The sequence below is a fragment of the Amia ocellicauda genome, chromosome 5 (genome assembly GCF_036373705.1).
Source record: "Amia ocellicauda isolate fAmiCal2 chromosome 5, fAmiCal2.hap1, whole genome shotgun sequence".
NCBI classification, from domain to species: Eukaryota; Metazoa; Chordata; class Actinopteri; order Amiiformes; family Amiidae; genus Amia; species Amia ocellicauda.
Window position 1 is genome coordinate 7603729 of NC_089854.1, and position 24220 is coordinate 7627948.

A 24220-nucleotide genomic window follows, 5' to 3' on the forward strand; every position below is an offset into this window, starting at 1 on the left:
TAATGCATTTTACCATACCATTTACACATTTCTTCAGCTTGGCTCTATAAAAGCTAGGGTAAAAGCTAAACTGTAACCTTAAAAACTTGCAAAATAACAGAGTCAATATTCATCACATCTCAGCATTTGAAAGAAAATGCTCCTTTCACATTTTTGTTCAGATTGCACTGATAAAGCAAAATCTGGATGTACATTTTTTTACTTTACTTTCACACATAAACACTGATTTCCTCCACCAGCTGGTTAAGGACACAAGAAGACGCAATGGGATTCTCACATGATTTACATTCCTGTGGCTGGAGTTAGAAACACAGGTTGCTGGAATCAAACCAGTTTTAAAATGCACATGTGAGAGGGGATATGTACGATCACAGTGCCACTGAAAGCAGCGCGAGGCCTGACATGATTGCAGAACACTGTAGCTCTGAGCAGTAGGACGCATCCCCGCGTTCATACAGGCTGGACCTCACACACTCTTGCAGTGGGCCACGCTCCGTCCACAGGCCATGAAGTTGTTACCGGCCATACAGTTGTTTACATGGAAAACTCCTGATACACAGAAGAGACCGAACGTGCCTGAGCCTCCTCATCAGCAGGAAAGTGAATAATAAATACGCAAATGCAAAAGAGATGTAAATTGACATTCACCCGTGTTGGAAAGCTCTTAAAAAGCCATTCCATGAGACATGAAGCTTCTGGGGACTGATTTTGAACATGTTTTGATAATGTCATGGAGACCATATTTGGGGCATATATTCAGATCACACTCTCTTTATCTCAGTATCCCGGTGAATATAGTTATTACTACCAATATATATATAATTTTTCATCTGTTTCATCTGTTTGATAGTTTTACATTCAAGAAGGAACACAGTGAACAGGTTTCTTATTGTGGAGGGGTTTCCTAAAAACAGTAAGTTTTACAGTATAGTAAAATACATTATAAGAGATCAAATAAAGATAGTAGGAATACAATATGCCTCAGTTATATTCCAGCATATCTTCTATTGTTAGTCATCCTATTTTATTGTATAATGTAAGAAAATGTGATCAATGTTTTTTAAAATATTCCATCATGTATTATTGTTGGTTAGATTACACAGAATTCGTTTTTTTGTGTACATGGAATAACATAAACACTTATAGAATAAATTATAGAAGTGTTTTCATTAACACCACACTCTACAGGGAATATGTGATAGCCAGATGGTACGAAAGAGGGAAATGATACCCAATGCAAACTGAGCAACAGTTGAACTGCTCTGGAAATGAAGGGTTTCATTGAACATACACCTAAACAAATTTGAATGGAAGTACAACTATACATATACCATTAAGTTGGTACAAATACGTGGAAGGTGAGCCAATATCCTTGGCAATACAACAAATATTTAATCTTAGGAGAACAAATATTCAGAGGGAAGGTAAAATATATCACCAGAGGAAGTGGGACAATAGATGTCATACAAGAGACCGCTGTTGACAATGTATTTCAACAGGTTCAGGCTCATTGTCTGCCCTAATGAAAACTTCAATCATTTTGATCGATGGCTGGAGGAACACTGTGTCCTTCCACTTGCAATGTTGACTCTAGTGCAGCGAGACAAATTGGCCTCCGCAGCCTCTTCCCACTTTGCTATTCCAGTGCATCCCAGAGGTGCATTGTGGGATTGAAGCCAGTATTTTCAAATGGACATGTCTTTGAACTCCCCCAGCTTTGTGCGTTACTCCATTGGTGAATGTACAGGCCCTCGACACACAATCCCATCAGTGCTGGCAGCATACTGTTGACCACAATATCACTACAGATACTGCCAGTCACCGTGCCCTTCACAAAAACTTCAACAATCCATTACCGGCCAAGCTAGGCTTCTCCTATTACTTTTGGCAGTGCTTGTATCCCGACACCAACATTGTCTTGCCTCTCGGTAGAATGTGGATTTTAGAATCGTTAACAGCAAAACAAAAGTAAAGTTTTGTTGGAAGTGAAGTGATACATGCATATTTGTACACACAGACTATGTGAGTAAGCAGTTCTGCAGATGTTAGACCAAACAACCTGCTTACTGTGCCCCAGACTCAAAACACTCACAGTCTCCACCTCAGTATGCATGGATGTTATTTAGGGACATCCAAGGTGAATGCAGAAAATGAAGAATAAATCTATTTTATGCACGTTCATGTATTTCCATCAGTGGTATTGTGTCAATGAATGACTTGTTTACTGTTAACATTTAAAAGGGCCTTGTTTTACATCATTATGGAATAACAAACTTGGCAGCGGTACAAACTGGTGAGGTAATTATACAGTTGGGAAGCAGCCATCGTTTTAAATCTCCACCAAAGTCACACTCTCTTCCCAGTGAGACAGGAACTTAGAGCCTATCAAACTGTGCACCACTGCACTCTTGCTCCTGCCTGAGAAGTAATCAAATGCTCCCCACACGCAAGCAAATTAATAATCACGAATGTGCCAATCAACACACCTTGATGATGAAGTAATTGTCGGGTTACCATGGCAGTGCCCTAGGGGACAACCACTCTGCACGTTCTCCTACCTTCCTCAGTAAGTAACTGATATTCTCAGGTGGGACAGATGCTCCTCACAGACAGTCAGTGTGGTTTTCGATCAGTCCACACATTGCCATTGTGACAGGCGGCACTCCCCCAGCCACTGCTCTCAGTGCTAGAGAAGCCGAGACCGTGCTTTAAAATTACAGCTGGCAAGCCTGAGTGAACTTGTGTGGAAAAGCGAGAAAGATTTTCCCGATATGAACTAATTTAAGGAGCAGCCATAGTCAATCCACGTAAGGCCATAAATTGACCGTGATCTGCACAAGCTGCCTCAGTGGATTTCAATTTAAAACAATTATGAAGCTATTGGAAAGCTATATGTTGCCCAGTTTTAAAAAGACAATAGAAACGATTACAGTCAGAATAAAATAATTGGGGCAGGGGTGGGGTTAGAGTATTTGGGTCAATCCAAGTCAATGGCAGTAAATGCGCCTGGAACAATAGGCAAGACAAGCAGACAAAAAGCGCACCGCAGACAATACAATGCATGTCTTGTGCTCAACGGCTAAATGAGTGCAGTGTGGGTCCGTCTGATACTGATCGATTTACATACTCGATGATGCCATTCAAAGCTGACATACCCTCCTGCAACCTTAAATACTTAATTCACAAGAACAACAACATCTGGCATTAACCCTTATTCTGTATTATGTGCCCTGTATGAGCAACACAGGGGAAATTCGGATGGCTAAACTGATATGGCAATGACCACCACTCATAACAAAAGTTGGAAAGTGAGAGTCCACTCATGAAATCGACACATTTCAGAAGGATGTTGGGAACAGTAGGAGTAGGATTATGCTTTTTTCAATATTGGACTGTTTAATACATTTTGACAGTCTTCAGTTTTAAACATACCAGTAGACACACCTAACCATACTCTGAAAAGCACAGCAGGATGTTCCATTCCAACTGATCTAGATACAGCAGGGGTATTTCAAAGTGTTTCACATCCCCTGGTCTGTGCTCCATGCCCCTCTCTCGTGTTTTGTGTCTGACCCTGTGAGTGCTGGCAGTTTCCCTTCATCTATTTCTCGGTTCTGATGTTATCATCTCTCTTAATTAGCATGAGAGGCTTTGGAGAAGGACCTGTCCGGGCTGCAAGGCGAGAATAAACAGAAAAGTCTCAGAGTGCAAATCTATAGTTTATCGTTTGTAAAGAGCAACGAAATCTGAGAACTGGCAAAACACATACCAATAGACAGAGAGTGTGGTGGTGTGTGTGAGTAAGTTCCAGACAAGAAGGTAAATATTAACAATGGAAGCCACTAGATTGAATCCTCAGATATTTCCTCCATTTGACTGAACACCCTGATCTCCAACAGTCAGAGAAACCTGCGTCTTCAATCAAATTACTCTGGTCAACTTCAGAGTGACAGAAACAGGCCACTTTCCCACAATCATGTCTAAAAAGACACAGAGGACAGCAACAACGACAACAAAAAAGACAACTACTAAGACGGTGCTTCTCCGAAGTATGATTTGCAATAATAGCAGAGAACATACCGAGTCTTCACCTGGAATTTGCTTACAGGTCCGAATCCAGTCCTGCATATCTGTCAATCCAGTCTACCTGTCTATCATAATCTATTTTCAAACGCATACCTCTAATGCTGTACAGGAGATTATTATTTTTCTGTTGCATAATGATACTAACACATGTGACTGGTATTCAGAGGAAAAACAAAGCAAAAAAAATATTTTAAAAATTCAATTATCTAAAAAGCATAGACATCCAAAAATGCAAAAAAAAATTAAATAAAATGACTAACCTAAAGATAAGCCAACGAAGCCCCAATCACAACAACAAAGCACGTTCCCTTTGCTTACCCAGCGTCATCCATAAGACTGATGGGGATGGCTGAATATGGCTCGCATCTGAGTGGCTACTTTTTGAGCTGCTGCTGTGCTCCTATCCGCCTACTGTACAGTCCAGCCCTTTGTTATTTGCTTGTTTAGTTGTTCTGTCCGTGTTACTGGCCTGGCAGCTTCTGCATGATTGTTATTGTTGTTATTCTTAATTCCCCAGTTCCGGTGCAGTATGTGTGTCTGCGTGTGTGCGTGTGTGTGTGTGTGTGTGTGTGTGTGTGTGAGATTTTCAATGGCTAAGGGATAATCCAGTAATGTTCCACTTGAATGGTTTATACAAAGTGAGGAGGGGAGGGGGAGTTAGGCAGAGGAGAAGGAGGAGGGAGGGGGAGGAGGGATTGATATGGTACAGAGAGGGAGAGCTTGGGATTATCGGGGGGGGATGTGACTGTGTTGATCAGGAGAGTCAACAGAAGAAGAGGTGGCAGGGGGGTGTTTAGATCTTTGTTTGCTCCAAAACAAGACAGTATGAGATCCTATGTTGGGTGCAAGATTGGATGGTGAAACAGAAAGGAGAGAGAGGCAGAGAGGGAGAATGTGAATGCTTTAACTGAACAACATCAGCTAGCAGGGCTACTGGCAGCACGTGACTCTTGAAAGCGAGGGAGGGAGAAGAAAGGGGGAGGAGAGAGAGAGAGAGAGAGGGCGAGTGTGGATGGGAGAGCTACAGCAACTTGCTCTCAGACTGGGGAAATGCCTTTTGTGCTGTGCTACATGTTTTAGGCATGTGTGTGTCTTTGCATGCACGTCGAGGAGGAAGGGAGACAGTGCAAGACAAGCAGAGGGAAATGGGGAACCAGTGGCACCCTCAAGACTTGCAATTAGATCGCCACACCCCCAACCAGCCCCCCGCCACACACAGTAGCAGAACATAGCATGAACTGGTCAACGAAATGAAGGCTTAGAAAACAGCCAGACCTCGATCAAGGACTCCCACAAACAGAACGCACCAAGATCGCCCCAGACATCAGAGGGACAACCCCACTGAGCACATCTCGGGCTAGACATTTCCAGCGAACTGTGCTTCCTATACATGTCAGATCCTGTTTATTTTGTTTAGGTTTGCCACACTCCCTTTGTTTTAAAGGAGCCTTTGACAGCATCTGCATGGTCTCCTTGTCGCTGCCATGTTGTCCTCCTGCTGATGGCACCAAATCACAATGATGAACAAAATGTTGAAAAGACTGAATGGGAACAAATGACACAGGGAATTATTTCATCCCTGCTAACACCTGAGAGCACAATATTAGACCAGACATTTATCAGATGGGCACCATTTTTTATCAGGTAATTCCTGAACATGACCAATAAAATCTAAAGTGAAATAACGACAAAATCATAGACATAAACCAGAATAAAGTATTAACATGTAGGAAATTAAATGATAGGGTAATGTATTGAACAGTTTGCCTTATTGTTTACTCTGAATATTTATACAAATCTTTATGATTCTATTTTGCTGTTTTTTATCTAGAAGGTTATTTTCAATTCTAGCTGTACAATGCAGGATAAATAGCAATGCACAAAGTCTCTTGACGAGACAAGAAATGCTGATAAATTCTCCAGTTCGTCTCCTCAGGCTTGTTGGTAGGAATCTTCCTTCAGTTAATTTTGTACTTGTGGAATTACTAATGAATTAGTGAATTAACTAGGGCAGGTTCCCAAGTGTTTTTTAGCATTAACATTACGGCAGTGTAAACGCAAACAGTCGTACCAAAGCAGCTTTAGGTCCGAACTTGCAGTGTAAACATGTCATAAGAGAACACGAGTCAGAATTCAGATGAATGTGTTTATAATAATAATAATAATAATAATAATAATAATAATATTATATATTCCCAACTCCCTTACATGATCTAACAACTCATCTTGTGTCTCTCTCTTCCTTTGAAGTCTATTAAGTTACTTTTTCTTTTGGTTCTTCCTAACAATAGCACAGTTTATTCCTTAGTTTCAGTAGGACAAAAACAGAAAAGAATCCCATCCACAGCGTCCGCACTTATATTCCAGTGGTACTACAGATTGTAAACAAACCCAGCTGCCTCCCGATTTCAATATTCATGAGGGGATGTGTGACTGTGACTCACGGCTCCTGTGGACTCACAATACCCAGATTGTTAATGACAGAATTGGAAGAGTGTAAAATAGAACAAATGGAAGAAGACATTTCAGCACGAATCTTGAGCTGATCTATTCAGAAGCCCTTCACTTTAGGTTGCGTGAGCCAGAAGACCCTAATCTAAACTCCTCGGTTTGCCACATTTTCTTGAATATAATGCTTACAAGGAAGGTGAAAATCTCTCGCATGTTTGAGTTCCTGTTGCAGGCAAAGTCCCACACCAGCATTCCCCCGATGAAGACAGAGACCGCACAGCTGTCAGACGATGGTGCCTGTGCTCCGAGGAGACAAATGTCAGCAGCTGCTTTTTCTGAAGTGCAGAGTCACCTCCTCCCTCCCTCCCCTCTCCCTTCACCTCCACATGGATCTAATCAAAATAATAAATGAGACATTAGTGTTGCGGCAAAGAACAACGCAGCCCATTACTCTGCATCCTGCGTCACCTGCACTCATGTCAGGATGGATAGGGAATGAAGAGATGACAAATGCCTGAGCATCCCGACTCTAAACCACAGGACCCAGGTGTGAAGCAGATTCAATCCATTTCCCCTGAAACGGGCTCCTGAGGGGGCCAGCTGGTACATGGCTCCTCTCAGAGAGTAGGCCGGGCCCTCCGGACCAGAGATTCTGGTCTCTTAAGATCCCAACTGGGACTGGGAATCACCAAGTCACCTAACAGGTATGAGGAACTACCTATTTCCCCAAGACAAAATAACCAAAGATTGTCTCTACTTCTGTTGCAGTACTTTATCATCATTTAATACCACAGCTTGTCCGTGGAGAATCCCCAGGCCACAACAACTATTCAACACATGAGAGAAAATTAATGCCAAGATTGGTATACATTTTTTTTTTTTTAATAGAATTAAAATATATTACCTGTAAAAAAAAAATAATAATAATAATAATAAGGACTGATCCATGACTGGACAATGGACAATCCTGAGGGAAATGAGAAGGATGGTAAGAATTCATGGATGTAATCACAGTACCTGGAAGAGGGTACCTGAGTGAACAGCCAATGCTGGAGAGAGAGAGAGAGAGAGAGAGAGAGAGAGAGAGAGAGGGCAAAGAGAGAGGGGGGGGTGTTTCTCAGCCTCAGTTGGAAATGCACTGTCTGTCAGGGAAGCCAGTTGCTGCAGAGGGAGCACTACAGTGATTGATAATCACAATGTCAAGCCGCGCAGGAATCGAGCGAGATGCCATTTAGTTTGGTGTAAAATTCTGCAGCAGGCTCCTCAGCCTGGGTCTGCTGCACTACCCAGCGACACCACAGAGCCGTCCTGCACTCATTCGCTTGGGAGACCAGCATCCTCCCCTGTACGCCATGCAGGAACTGAATACCGGTATTTAAGTAGCCTGTTTTAAATTCATGGTATGTTTTTGTTTCCCTCTCTCTCTCTCTCTCTCTCTCTCTCTCTCTCTCTCTCTCTCTCTCTCTCTCTCTCTCTCTCTCTCTCTCTCTCTCTCTCTCTCTCTCTCTCTCTCTCTGTCTCTCTGTCTCTCTGTCTCTCTCTCTCTCTCTCTCTCTCTCTCTCTCCCAATACCAAGCAAGAGGTTTAAGCTGTTGTGCAGAGCTGGCTCAGCCTGTGCCAGTTCATTATAATGCAAAGACACAGCCACCGTCTTCGCTAATAAAAAATAACTACCCCCTAATTTTCTTGATGGAAGAATGCATAATTTCTTTATATAAACACTGGCTGAGATGAATCCTGTGAGACGGCATCTTGTTTGTTGTACACTGGAAATTACCTGACATATCAATTGATGGTTTGATTGACTGGCAGGTGTTTGTACAAATAAAATTAGTTTAATTATTTCTGGCCTTCGTTCAATGGATACTACAGAACCTGCTCTGGTTTTCCACTTGGTGAGGGAGTGGCAATTGACTGCAGCTAGGTTAAGACTGATCTATCTTACTTTTAACAGATAAGCCAATCTAGTTCCTTAATTAAAATGTAAGAGAAAGCTTTTATTTGTCAAGTTTAATTATGAATCGCTCTGTAGCTCGAATGGGCCTTTTTAAATGATGGTGATCCACAGGAAAATAAGAACACAGGGGCAGCCCTTTAAAACAAAAACAGGCCTAAATCGTACCAGAGCCTGCAATTTTGACATTTTTCTCTTTTCTTTTTTTTTTTATTTGATCAAACCCTGAGCCTCCAAGAGAGCTAAACAAAAACTGTTCAAGCTCACACTATTAGTAGACCTCACTGCTTTAGATAAGGAATTTAGACGGCTTCATCCGATTACAGCTCAGCAATAAATAAACACTTACCTATGGCCTTTTCAGCTGGCCACAACATAGCACCCCCTACTGAGAAAGAAGGACATTACCTCAATTGAACTCACCCAGGCCATTACAATAGGGGTTCCCAAACTGGTTCTGAAGGACCATCTGCCCTGCTGGTTTTTGTTTCAACCGAGCTCTTAATTACATAATTGAGCGTTACACTGCATTGTTAGTTCAATTAAGGATTAAATTAAGCAATTAAGATCTCGGTTGGAACAACAACCAGCAGGACAGGTGGTCCTCCAGGATCAGTATGGGAATCCCTGCTCTACAGCTTATAAATCATTGTGCCGAATAGGATAACAAGCTGAAACAATGGCTACAGTTAAAGTGTGGACCTAGTTGGTACGTTTCTCTGAAAAAATCATAAAGGTAGTCCTACATATCCAGTCATACATAAATACATGCTCTTATTGCTCCATGATGACGAGAATGCGTCTCATTTATATGTAGCGCACACTCTGGTAACGTGCAGATAAATAAAAGGTGGTAAATAGAGGTCGCCCAAACAGGGGGGTGAAAAATTTAACAATCTCTAAAACAAGCAACATATTTGTGAATTATTCACAGTGGTGATTAATAATTACTGAGAAAAGACCGGTTTCGCATCGAGGAAGAGAAGGGAAAATAAGACCAAGGCTGTATGAATCCCACGATGTAAGACAGGGCGCAATGTTCTCAGTTGGCAACAGGACTGGTTTAAGTTCCAGAAACAACTCTGATGGGATTCGGTTGTAGGTCAGTGTGGAGCGAGCTGTGAATTCAAGGAATGAAAGCAAAACAACGAGGGATGCATCAGCTCATGGATCCTTTTGAGCGTTTCTCATCACAACCAGACGGCAGGAGAAACTGGACGACTATCTGATACTCCTATCAGCTAAGTGCATTGTTAAGCAGGTGCATTGACCCACGACAGTTGGGAGAGTCATTTGAAACATTCTGCTTCTGGGAATGTGTAAACACAGACTGAAACAACACACACACAAATATACACACACAATGTAGAGTAAACAGTGTACAGTAATGCAGGATTATACTGTACCAGAGCCCCTTTAAAACTGTTATGTTACTTCCTTTATAATCAAACCAAGGCCATGCTACACCTTCCATTTATTAGAAAATGCGTACTTATGATCTAGCCATCCTCAAGCTCCAAACCTATTGGCAGTTTAATCAAAGTAACTTACGGGCTTAAGTGCGATTGTGATTCCCCACTCGGTCATGGTTTCCTGTGTTTACAGTAAATAACTGGGTAATTTATTGTGCTCGTGGTTCCTTCCTGGTTGCTTCGGGGGAACAGGGGAGTTCCCTTGTGCGCAGCAGATGTTTGTCTAACTGCCTGGTCTTTATTAACAGGTCGTCTGGGACACACACGAGAGCGCCACCATTCTGGCTCCCTCTCTGCCATCAATCTCCCCTGGCTACAAGAAGAACAAAGCTGCCACACCGAGCAGCGGCCAGGCTCAGTTTGGCTGAAAGCTGATCTGAAAGCCATTGTTAAATCAAGACAACGATTCTGACAATCTAGAAGGTCATCAATAACTACCGGTGCCTCCAAGATGGGCTGAGGGCTGATGATTGAGCCCCAGGAATGAGCACTGGATTGATATTCTGGGTGCTCACATTCAACCAAGGCAATCCATCAATTTCAAATGTTGTGAAATGAAATGGCATTTGAAGATCCCACTGCCCTTTATAACAACAACCTGTAAAGCACATGCTCTCTGTTACAGTCCATTACTGGTGGAAGGAGGTTTGTCCCATTAGTTCTGTCTGAGCGTGGGACAAGGTATAAAGCACTTTCACTTTGTTGATAGAACGTCAGTGTAGTAATGGCATGTCTGAGTAATAATAGTGTGTTCGCAGTGCTTGTTCTAATAAAGGAAACAAAAATCGAAATAATGGCTAAAGTCATGGCTAAAATTGCTAAAGCCAGCATTGCAGTGCTTTCACACATTATCTACGGCTGCTGTTGGTAACATAAAGGCACTGCATTGTGTTCATTCATGCTCTGGCAGTCACTGTCTCTTGACGTGCTACAGTGAATAACAGAAACCTGTTACCGTCAGAAGATAAAACTATGATGGGCAGTTTGGTCACCTGTTCGTGGCAGATGCACATTTGTAACTGGCTGCACTTCCTTGTGTTAAGTTGGTCAAATGTCCTATACAATTTCACATAAACATTTGAATAATTTCAGTGTCACTATCCAGAAAAGGTCTTTTTTTTTCATTCCTGAAAGTGTGCTGGGCAGAGTTTCTCTACCATCGGCAATTACCATCTGTGAACTTCCTTCGATGCAGTTGTCTTGCATTAGTTCTGCAGCGTAATATCAGAGCCCATCTGCCTTATAGTTCGATGGTCAATTTCACGAACGCTGCCTGGAACACAGTAGCATTGCAAGGGTAAAAACTCCATAGCTGCCCTTGCTTATGCCCCTGCTGACCTCGTGCACTCTAAACCAGGACCACGACCTGGGGGGCATTTAAAATACCCACCTCTGTTCAGTTCTAGAACAACAGGTTTAATGTAGACTTCGAAAAGGTTTAATACACTGATAATCCTTCATTAGAAGCTGCGAGATCCTCTAATATTCTCTGAATGACTTTTTTATGACAGTTTTATGCTGGTAAAAGTGCATATGTCTCGATTGAGTGGCTGTTTCAGTATACCAGTACCAAAATACAGACCCCTGCTTTTGAGGCTGCTATAAATCTAGTGCTTGGAACTTGACTTTGTGACTTTCTGACTCATTGAATAAACGCTCGTACGCGCACACATGCACAAATAAGCATGCTCAAAAAGACACACGTGTATACATGCACATATCAAGACTGATAGTTATGTAGATAGACAAATAGATAGACATACACACAGACATATTGATATATACTGTAGATACACAAATATGAATGATTAATTATTCATAGAACATTAATCACTGTCGGGAGCATTGTGAAAAGGATTAATCATCCTGAACCCCATGTTTTCGCCTTGTTCTCCCCCCCCACCCCACCCCTCCTATTCAATTCTTTTTGGAGCCGCCACTACTGCACAGACATACAGCCATCTCTACTGCAGCACCTCACTGATGAACAAGGCCCGCTGGGACTCCAGCCCCGGCCTGAATCGCAACTCAAGCTACTCAATATATATATATATAGAAAAGGCTGTGAATTATTCAGGCCTTCCGTCACCTGATCGCTCCACCTGAGCTGCCAATTTGGAGACGAGGACTCTGCCAGGTCAGCTGATTCGGAGGAGTTCTGGAGAGCCTAGAACTGCAAGGTAATACACACTGCCCTGCCAGGGCTCCTGCAATAGGCAAGACAATGATACAAATCCTCCTCAAAACAAACAATACTCAAGATTAATGAACAGAGACAATCCTTGTGAAACACGACAGCACAGTTCACTGTGGGTTTTTTCTGAGACCCGCCCTGTCATTAAAATACCGCAGTTTCAATGTTTAACTTGGGCTGTGATTGCCTTTTGAGATTGGCACTCTACTGAATTAATACTATACACTTCTTTACCTATTTTACTGCATATAGAAGCTCTGCTATAGACAACCAAGACTTTAGTATGTGTGTCTACACAGAAATAGCCTTTCCACAAATCCAATCCACTCAGTGCTCCACATTTATTTTAGGATTGTGATTAATGTTGATAGGCAATAAAAACAGCCAGATAAAAGGTACTGCATGTGAAAAAAGCCACAGATCAGCTCTTGTGACAATAACTTGCAGACCTTCATAATGAAACTGCATTACTCGTTGTGCAGTTTTATTACAGCCAAAGTTAATCAATATCCAAATTATAATTCCATTAGTCATTTATATGAACCAACAATACTTTAGATCCCAGTCTTAACCAGATGTCAAAATGGCAACATATGATTAACTTACACTGTTACAGTGAAACGCCCTATGAAATGAGCCGTCTTGGAATAGTGATAACTCAGATGACACAATACCAAGCATAAAAAAGGGTACACACAAACACAGCCCTGTGTGGTATAGCTTGGCCTTGTGCTAATATTTTTAGCAGCGGTGTAGAAGAGAAGAGTTTTGGGAAAACTGGGTCAAGAGCGAAACACCACAACTCTACACCACACTGTCTCCCTCCATCCTCCCTTCACTACGACAAGCACTGCAAGTCCTCCTACACAAGAGCACAACCCCAGGTCTCTCTCTCCCTCTCCTTCTCTCTCTCCATGGCACATTTACATCACTGAAGGAGCTGGACTTTGGCAATCCCATTAAAGTCAGACCCAGTGATTAATGTTTAGCTAGCTTCCCTAGGACCACTCCTTGTTAAACAGACACTGAAGGCATTTTAAGGGCTTGAGCAGTCAAGTCTACAGTGGCAGTACGAAAGGAGAAAAAACAGTGCTGCTTAGTAAGGACAATGTGAGGGACTGGAGGGGTCTGCGGTCTTGAACTGAAGAAAACTTGTGTGCACAATGATGAAGTCAGAAATGGAACAGGGTCATTAGGATTAATGACTAAATTGATTTAAGGACCCAGCCCACACATCTAGAAGCCACTTAATAACAGGGAACACTTATGGCCACTCTATAACTGAGCTATTGACAGACTGGAGGGAACAACACCAGGCAGACATCTCACACTGTGAGAAAGTGGTTACATCTCAGGTGCTACTCTGGAGAAAAGCTGTGTTTGTCCATTTAAGGGGCAGATCGGTGAAAATGGGGAGTCGTATGTGAGGAGTTGCAGAGCCCCTTATAGTTTAGGATTTGGGCATTTGTAACAGGGTTTTACTGCAGTGGTACCATAGTTTTACAGTGTCTTTCTCTGGTTTTAACATGCTTTCAATGTGCTTTACTACACTCCATCATGGATGAACCGAAGTCTTCTATAGTAACCATACCTTTTACAATATTGTAAAAGGGTGGTTCAGTGGTAGAGATAAGTGAATGGGAAGCAAGCAAGATCCTATTGCTTTTATTACAGTAACACTTTTCCAGGGATTAAGCTGCAGGACTTTTGATAAAGCAAATGTTAGCTTTTTGGGCCTTGGAACAAGTCTGGTCTGAGCTGACATACTTCAGTCTGAGGGAATGGGAGGGAATGTAGTCTCCTTTCAGAGTATTTTGTTGGGACTGTAATGAGTGAAGAGGAGGCTTGGGGTTTAATGCAAGAGAACAGAGGAAGCTTTCTATTCAATTGATAATTGAGGAATTGCTTTCTGACATTGATTAGGGTTCAAAGGTTCCTAGGTCAGGTCCTGGGTAATCAAGTCAATGAATCCCCTCCCAGACTCACCCAGGCTGACTGCAACGGTGGGGGAATAAAAATACATAAATAAATAGATAAAGAATTGATTAAAAACAGAGAGAAAGCGGGGAGAGTATCTTATACTATTTATTTGTCTAATTTGCAATGCTGAAGGCCCTTTGTGCTGCTCACTGGTGCAGAACCAGCAAGCTAAATGCGAACTGACAGATCTATCCGAGGAGAGGGACGCGGCCTACGAAAAAAAAAAACATCCTCCTTCACAGCATTTGTTTAAAGAAAAGCCGCAGCTTCCCACCCACTTCAAAGCAGAGGGCTTTTCATTAGAAAGGCAGGGGGAAAGAAAAATGCAGGAGTAATCGATCACGTATATATTTCATGACTATAATATTTAGCCAGTTTAATGAACATTTATAAGCACAATTAGTCTCCATTGTTAGCTCCCATAGCCAGATCTCAAATCTGTGCTGCACCTAGAAGCATTTTTAGCTTCCCAGAGCTGTTCTGTTTTCCTCACGTCCACTGCAAACTTATGACTGGGCTGGTCATGCTATTGAAATCCCGTCTCTGTCTCTCCGTGGTGATGAAAGCGGCCATGGGAGGGCATAAAGTCAAATACACAACAGGGGGGAGACACGGCGGGCTCCACACAGGAATAAAGCTTCTCCAAATTACCAATAGTTCATGCACATTACCGCCTTGGCTGGTAGTGGGTTGTACCAGAGGTCATGTTCTATGGGCACTACAGGGGGCTATACATATTGTGATTTATTTATTTTTTAAAAGAAGTTAACTAGTATAATTGATGTGGGTCCCAAACTTTTAAAATGATAAAACAGCATGCCACAAAACTGGGAGGCACAACACAGTGGTGCTTTATGGAGAATTCTACTGATCACCCCTGAGAAAAACTGGAGGGGAAAATCAGGAAGAGACCAAATCTTTTCGCTGTTATGGGAGGAGTAGCACAAATTTAATCTACGAAAAGGCCAGCATCTTTCATTAAGGCCATAACACGCTATATCCTATTAAATACACCAACTTTTGGTCCCCATACTTTTGGCAACAATTTCTAAAATAATGTTGTTTTGATGATGACCAAGAGGTGATCTTAAGAGCCCAGGACAGTACTGCTATCAACCAACGAAACAAGTCATCCTCTCCCAGGGGCAATGCTTCACATTTCTAGGGTGTTTGCTCATCATGAATGAACATTTTGGAGCTGTAATGTGCCTACTTAACAGCATAAAGTGTGATGCCTGCAGACAGCTACAGATGAAGGGCTGAGAGGCGTGTGGTTTAACAGTGCTGGTGCTCTGGGACAGAGGAAGTAGTTATCGGTGCTGAAGAGGCTATAAAAGAGTGTCCTCTTAGTAGTAGATTAGACATTTTGGAGGTGTTCAGGCACATTTGTAAGAGCCATGTAGGACAAACTGGGTTGATACCTGGCATGCGGATGTGGGGGGGAGGGCCTGGGGTGGCTTAGATCATTACAGACAAGAGCAGCATTGAAGGAAGAGCTTTTTGGTACTTAGAGATGCGTGGTCTGGATGTAGTGTCGGTCGGTGGTCAGTTAATTATTGGACTGTGTTGTAAAGTGGACCTGGGCGAGTCTGACCTCTCTAAGCCACATCGTGTGCATTAGCTTTGAACAGGAAGGTGACGCCCAAGCAAAATGTCCACATCTGCCCATAACTTCCTTCATTCCCCCAGAGAACTACCCATCTCAGTCCTGAACCCATCATTTGAAACAGCGATGCATTTGTTTGTGCATCTGCTTATGCTGCCACAAACACCTGCCTCAGATTAAATCCCATTAATTTACTTGTTTTTCTACAATCTTTCCTCTTGCTGTATATGAACAAAAAGAGGCAAAAACAAATTATGCCAGACTGCAAGCAGACAGGTCTTCTAAACCCACACTCTCGCATGTATGAGGGACCCAGAGAGCTGCCACCCGGGGGTCATTTTTCCAGTGAGTGTAAAAATAAAAAAGGCTAGCTGTGGTGCTTGATGGAAATGGAGAAGAAAAGAAAACTGGAAAAAAATATTGCAATAACGAGCTTCCTTTGATGTGGAGAACTCCACTAATGACCAGGAACTCTCGTGGGTGGGAAACAAGCACAGTATGATTTTCGTGGAAATGGGTAAGAAAAAGAAAAAGGATACTTAAACTAAAAAGCATAGAAATATGTGGAGAAAGACTCCCTGGGGCCTCATCTGGTCAAAAACTCTGTCCACAGATACAGCAGGCCCTAGATTTGGGCCAGATCTGGGCAGGGTTGTGAGGCGGTCACACCTCGGGTAAATGAAGTGGCTATGGCTATTGGTCCCACACTGCAGGATAAGTGTGAGAAGGAGAAGGAGAGATCTGTGGAGCGGAGGGTGCAATGCTGTAGATATTACACGCTGTGTCGTTGATACAGGTAGCAGAAGGCTTCACTTCCCTAATCCCAATTGATCATTATTCTTATCATTTCATTCCTGTTGCGAACATGTGAACGTGGGCTGCAGAGCAGGTGTGACATTAGTGTTGCAGTGCTGTGTGTTCATACATGTGGGGGTGTCTGTGTGTGTGTGTGTGTGTGTGTGTGTGTGTGTGGGAGGGCGAACGCATGCAAGCTGCCCGTGTCGCTTGAGCTGTACTCTGTGTTGCTCCATCTCCTCGCCGGCTGTGTGGATTCCAATGGAGTTCTCACACAGAGGAGTCACGCTTATCCACCATCAGACAAACCTGCTTGTGCCTCACCCCCATGGGACAAAAAGCTTAATGATGATTGGCAGCCATCTTGTTTTAAAACAACCCATCATGTCCTCCGTTACGGATAAAACAAGCAGGTTCTCTGCAGTGTCTCATGGCAAACTCCCCCCCACCACTCTCCTTCTCTCAATATGGACTGTGTCCAGTCAGCAGCTGATGTCATGGTTTTAATTAGTGACTGCAGCCATTTCAGATTGCTTGCTGACCTGACAATTGGAGCTGTGCTGGGTCTAGTTAGTACCAGGCAATCTCATTGCAAATCATTATATCCCTTGGAGTGGAAGCAGTGTTTGCTTTTTTGGGGCCACACACCACATCTCCTGCAACCTCAACTTTGTAAGACTGAAACCTGGAGTGTGTTTTGCAATTAGCCTGGTTGATTGTTTATTACTTTATTCTTATTCTTTTCATATTTTTGTCTAGGATAGGGTTACAGACCTATTAAATGTATGTTATAATCATTGCAGGCAAAGTCCCAGCTGTATATATGAAGTTTGCTTTCTGAGGGGTTTTTAGTTAGTGCAATGGGAATTAGGAGCACATCACCCCAATAAACACCAATGTTGTTAAGGTTTAACTTGGTTTTGGTTTTAACTTGGTAGAAGATGGGTACAAAGCTCTGAGTGGTGAATGGTCAATCCTAGGATGAGAGGGAGGGCTGTTAGAGAACACAACAGACTAACCACATTCAATGATCATCAAATCAATTACCCTGTGCATTTGACTGGCTTAACATCGTTACTTCACTGAAATAGACCTGTGTGCCGTTTACAGCCTGAGTCCAGACAACATGATGACACAGCTTCAGGCTTCAAAGTCAAAGACAGCTTGACAGCCAGTGAAAAAGCAGAACCCTATGCTGTAGTGTGGAAATACACAAAACAAAAGTTAGTCTGGACACAACACAATGTACTGAGGAAGCCATGTCCTGCACTCATATGTGAATGACTTGAGGCATTGCTTACATGACAAAGACTCTGTTCCTGTTTACAGAAGTAAACACTGCTTGACGTGTTTTGCAAGTGTGACTAATAGTACAGTCCCTTGTTCATTTCTAGGAAAAAATTAATAACACTTCACTGTTCCAAATTAATATTAGAGGTGAAAATTCTGTGTACCATTAAAAACACAGAGGACATACATTCTGGGATGTGGCGGTGTGGATTTAAATACATCTCTTGATGGAAAATATACAAAGAAAATTAACTGATATTACACCATAATACATAATACAAAAGCAGCTTTGTGATAGACAACCCCAGCTTAACAAACAGCTTTTCCGTGATTACTCTGATGGGTTTCTCAGCTGACACCCTTACTCAGAATTATGCATTTTGTGTAAATGCTCCACAACTGAAGTACTTTAATGCCACAGTGGCATTGCTGTAAGTGTCTGCTTAGCTTTAATGTTCAAGTTCAATCTCAGGCCCTTCTGTGTGGACGTTTTCAAAAACGCACACACTGCAACCCCCCCCCTACACTCTCTCTCTCTCTCTCTCTCGACTGTTCTGCCCCAGTGCTCTCACCCACCATCAATCTGGTCACCATAGTAACACAGAACACATCGCCTTTTCGCCTCTTGCCTCTGTGCTTGACTGACAATCAGTCTGAGCTGCTCTGGAGCTGTAAACAAGACTAGGGAGCCCGCAGTTACAGGCCAGCCCACTACAGACCCCCAATGCAGTCTCCAGTGCTTCAGACTCCCTCCCTGACCTTAGACCTTGACCAGAGAAACACCAAATCCAAGCTCACATATAATATGGGCATTATTCCCAGATGGACATTTCCAGTTACATGAGATTAGTAACTAGATAGTGACACAGTGCCAAGCATAAAAAAGAGCACGCCGTAACACAGCAGCATCTGGAAGGTCAGCCTCACAGGGAATGCAGATCCAGACATGTGCTCGGGTAGATTGTCATCGATCGCTAGGTTGGGAATAAAATAGTTATACTAAAGTCCCAGGAGTTTGGTAGGAAAACTTGAGGATACTGATTTGTAATTGTCCAGGGCTCTGTAGATGGTGTTTTACAGGGACAGGAGCTCCAGGCAAGAGGACAAATCAATAGCACTACTGAGTTTGACCGATGTCAAATAACTCATTTCCACAGCTGTGCAGATCTACTGCTTTCAAGCTGCCTCTGCTGTAGAGATGTGCTGAATACCATACTGTCCAAATCATTTGAATTGCAACCATTCCATTCCATCCCAATCTACATAAACACCAGCAATGGTCACTTTTAATCGTCATAGTTATGGCTGCTTGCACTCTTGTAACACTTTCACTGTCAAATTGTATGGGAACCACCACATTTGAAACACACAGTACAAGTGAACGGAGAAGGATTTGTGATCTGGAAACGTCAGGATGTTTAAAAAAGGAAGAAACAATGATTCGAAAGAACAGCATAAAGGAAAAGCAACTGGAGTGTGAAGCATGTTTCTTGGGAAGTCAGATGTTCCCGGGCACTGCGCTACAGTACAACTGTACAGGCTGGGCAGACCGGACAGAGAGCGGGAGAGAACAGGCTTTCTACAGACTACAGGCCAAACACCTGTACTGACTCACACTGTACACGGGCTTGCCTACAGTACTCTGGACACAATGAGCATTTTGAGGTGGAGTAGGCTGCTGCTATATAACAGAGAAATTAAAACAATGTAAGGCCAGTCTTTTCTTACCACATGCTAAATCAAACACTATACACCCTGTTAGTTTTTTTTTTTTAAAGAGATACACATACAGAACAAGGGGAATATGAATAATCCTCATTTTAGATTATGTTGGGTCTGTAAAATGAGGTATGGGGGCATACAAAAGGATCTCCAATGGCAATATGAATGGAAAAGCTTAGAGGAAGGAGCATGTTTGACATGCTGTACAATCACTCAGGGAAGCCATGCACTCTCACATACACACACACACACACACACACACACACACACACACACACACACACACACAACAGGGTTAATCAGGAACATGTTCACAGTGCTGCAGTGGTTATGTAAGCCAGCCAGGAGGTGACAGTGTGTGTTGAGGAGGGGGGGACGGCAACTGAGCTAACATCAGAGCCCCTGCTGCATCATCAGGACTGACCAGAGAACTGCTGTCTGCTACCCTTAGCACTCAGCCGTAAAAGCCATTCCCCTAGGCCAGCAACGTCCCCCTGCCTGCGGCACAAAAAACACAACGCACAGACAGGCAAGATCTGCATGCGCTCTGCAAAGCTCTTTGTAACCGCCTCTTCTGTATTTACTAATTTAAGAGTGTATAAATACATATACTTGTCTCCAGAGATACACCACAGCAATAACAACAATGTAGACTATGTTATTCATGTCAGACATCTGATTTAAAACCATCTCTCTCATTGATTAGATTCTTGTCAGACTCTTACAGTTACTCAAGGCCACAAGCTTGTTAAAACATGCTATTATTACCGAATTAGCGACTCAATAGTTTCCTGCCAAACTGCATCCATTAAAAGTCATCCTCAAATATGCATCAAAACAGCCTTGTGATATTAGGTTTGTAATGGTAAAAATAAAAGTTTTTTGTTTGCTGAAAGTAAAGCATTGACTCAAAACATGAATATAGAAAATATAGATATATGAATGCAAATATTAAAAATAAGAGTGTCTGGAATGGATTTGTAACAGATATTTATGTTATTTGTTCAATGCTTCTTTTACAATTCTATATTTTGCGTAAATGCTGAATAATTGAAGTATTTTGATTCTAACATCACAGATCACCAGTTTCACACATAGTTGAGTTTTATTATCAGTTTTATGTTAATCCTACTGTACTTCTACCATGCCCCTTTCTGATGAGCTTTCAGCCACCAACCCTATCCAACAAACTGACAGACAGAAGAGGACAGATTCTCAAAATTGGGCCTGGAAACAGCGGACTGGGGAAGAAGTCTGCTGTTTATGCAACACTGTCACTTTTCTGCTCCCTCATCCTGGAGGATTAGATTCCCTCGCCGTTTCTGACTACAAGCGGAAATGCCAAACAAATAAGCACCATAAACACGTGCAAACAGGATACACGGCGAGATTAAACCCGAAGAAAGGGTAGCTGATATAAATGGGCCCTCTCTGTGCTCATTAAGGCAGACTGTGCTTCTCCGTCTATGTGGTGAACAGCTGTACGATTTGTAGATAGCCTGAGTGTACTGACCTACCTCATGCATAAGACTTACATAACACTAAATTATAATAAGATATCCGGGTTATGTCATAGACGACAGTGACTGGGATTCCCCCAAGAGTCAGTGAACAAGGCAGTCCAGAAACATGCCAAGGCTGCGGGGGGTGAAAGTCAGCTAACTGGGCTCCTGCGAGTTCCTGGAGTCTCTCATGTGTGTATGTAGATCATATCGGTGAAACTGAGTGGATTCATCATTATAGATTCCATAATTGAAAGGGTGTGAATGGATTCCAAATGTTATTATTTGTATTTAGTTTTTTTAAACTTGAGGAATGCTGACAACACTGGGAGACGTGATCTAAAAACCCCACCTGCCAAAGCTCATCTCTAAGGCAAAACACACAGTTTCTTACCTCTCTACGGTCTTTCAATATTTCTTCATGTGCTTTTACAGAGCACAGCTCAAACAGAAGGGATTCTTCTCCTCGGAATCAAAGCTCAAGAAAATGCTTATCAGAAAGGCGTAATTATTCCCAGAGACTAATGTGTTAGCACAAGGCTTTGTTCGTCTCCCCAGCAAACCTCCTTTTCCGACATTAATAAGAAACAATTTCTCCCTCAGGAAGAAACAGCGGAACAAGGCCCCCGATTAACTGACGGCCAATCCTCTCGCTCTGACACATGGTGATACTGATAAAAAGCTGGCAGAAGGATTGCTGAGAGAGAGAGAGAGAGAGATGGGTTGTGCAGATAGCTTATTCACTTTCCTTGCTGTTAACCCCTTCCAGTTCATGAGTTCTTGAATACAATGAGTGTGTTGGCCTTAAAATATCTGTGGTGTACAATGCCATGCTATACTCCGAGTTCAATGTGGTAAAACACTGCAAGATCACAGAAGAGCATTGAAAAGTATGGTAACAGTCCAAAGTGACAACTGGACTGTGAGGGACTGACATTTAAAAAAAACAGGTAAGGATGTGAAGAAAAGGATTCTGATTTCATGTCCGTGCAATTTCAGACATCCACAATACGGATTTGAACAAAATCGTTTATTGACACCGAAAGTATGACCCGTAAAAAGACAGCTGGCCAGAATGTGGCACTTTTCTAATCCGACACATACCAGATTGAATGCGTTGATATGCTAACTCAACCATTTGGCCCTGAAAATACATACTTTAAAAACAATCTATACACAGGGCATGCAAACCGGCCTTTTTTTTCCTAAAATGTTAAAAAATTAAATCTTGTTGTTGAAAATATTAATAAAGTAATGAAAGGCGTGCCTCTACCGAAGCACAACGAGGAACCACACACAGAACTCTTCTGCTCTCCTGGTCCTCTCACTGGATGCACTCGATATCCCTTGTGACTCCAAGCACAGATGGCATGAGATTATAATTCATAATGTCATTAGGAGTTTGGCAAACTCTCAATTAGACCATGCTTCTACTGGCAAGCCCCACACCTCAGGCACAATATCCGAGTGAGCCAATAATCTCACCTTCAGTTCCACGGTAATGCGGAATTTCGGCACAATCAATGAGATCAATAAAAAGCCCCGTCTTATTCAAATGCGATTTCATCACCTGTTGTGACCATTCTGAATGAACACGTTGCCAGACATGGATACGTCCGTGTCTGCTCTATTGTGACCTAGGGCTCGGTGACTCTACTTTTGTCGAGGCTTATCATGTTAATATGGCGGGGGTCTGTGATAAAAGCCTCTGCTTGGGGTGTACTGACCATGTGTCGGTTTCCTGTAGCACCACAGCATGGCACCCAGCAAGGGAAGTCCCCCTGAGCCAAGCATGTCCGGAATCCCCCTCATAAAATATTTGCAATGTGGCTGACGTGCATTTAACTATCTTAATTGGGGCATTTGTCGCTTTAAATATTAATAACTCGGATTGCTCCTCCGTATAAGTGCATCTGAACCTAAGAGGATGATTGATTGCCGCCATGCACTGCTGCCAAAACCCACAGGTGCCAGACAGCCCCTGCCAGGAAAAAGCCAAAAGGGATCGCAAGCTGCAGGGACCACATCGGCCTAAAAGGCCTCCAATACGCCCTTACCTTCTCAATGAGGGATTTCAGGTTTCCATCAACCCCAGGGAGAGCTCTTCTTCGGGGAGGCCCTATGTGCTTGAAGCTGTCACCTGGGAAGAGGAAATAAGGCCTTATCAGTGCCTTTGTTTTTGTTTCAGTCTGTCGTGGGAACTGTGTTCTGGGAGCTTTTTCCACCACCATAGGTATATGTAGTACATGTAACCTTTTCAGCTCCAATGTAGAGTACATTGCTCTACATTGCCTACATTATGAATTATAAGTCTTCATTTAATCTGAGTGGTTTTATAAATAAACGTGCTGATAGTTGATTGATTCAATTTAATACATAGACATCAAATATAAAAAAGCACAAAATATATAGAAAAACGCTATACATAGTACATACAAAAGGTCAAACTGGCAAATGAGTGGGAGGACTTTAAAGTACTTGTTTCAGGGTAGTTTTTAATAGCACTACATTCTTATAAACATTAACTGTAATAAAATGTGTTCACCACTTAACAAAAGTAGAGCTGAGAATATGGAAGCAAAAGTGGCATTCAGGTGAAAAATAATTAAGCTGTCAGTTTGAAATAAAAGTAATAAAATATATCAAGGAGGAGATGTTACAGCCCTGATCAGAACACGTTTATTGCCCAAAGGTCCACCGTATTGGCACCGTCCAAGACTCAGTGATGTCATCGTGAGGCCTGACAATGGCTGTTGTTCTCCAGCGCTGTAGCCATCACACTTGAGAGAACAGACTCGGCTTCCTGACAACTGATCAGGTTTTAACTGCCCATCCACTGTTACAAAGTGGGGAATGATGCCAAAATGGCCAAAGGTTCCCCGTTTTCCCCTGTCTTCATTAGAATCATTCGCATACTACCTCCCTGCCTCTTTGTATGCAAGAGGTGGAGAGCGAAAGAGCAGACCAGAGCAACCAACTGGGTATTGCTGTTGAATGGAGAAATGCACACCTGACAAGGCAAGGGAAAGGAATCGTATGCAACCAGGGACTGAGGAAATGAAAACAAATGAAAGCAGAGGGAGTTGTGCTTTAGTAGTGGATGAAGATTCACTTATGAGCTATAAACATGTTTTGGTATCCAAAGCAAATACATAAATGCATTATTTT

At 42.5% G+C, this 24220-nt stretch overlaps 1 protein-coding gene across 4 annotated transcripts in view; it reads right to left on the reverse strand.

Moving 5' to 3' along the window:
* The window catches only part of pacsin1b (protein kinase C and casein kinase substrate in neurons 1b), a 65677-nt gene that overhangs the window by 20193 nt on the left and 21264 nt on the right, over positions 1–24220 (reverse strand). For 2 of the 4 annotated variants that reach the window (XM_066703545.1, XM_066703544.1), the window contains one exon: positions 23110–23192. The exons of 1 other annotated variant lie outside the window; for it this stretch is intronic. The gene's annotated coding sequence lies outside the window, so the exon portion shown is untranslated. Of the gene's footprint in view, positions 1–4404; positions 4646–23109; positions 23193–24220 lie in introns of those variants that run through there. One more of the 4 variants, XM_066703546.1, reaches the window with a different exon arrangement.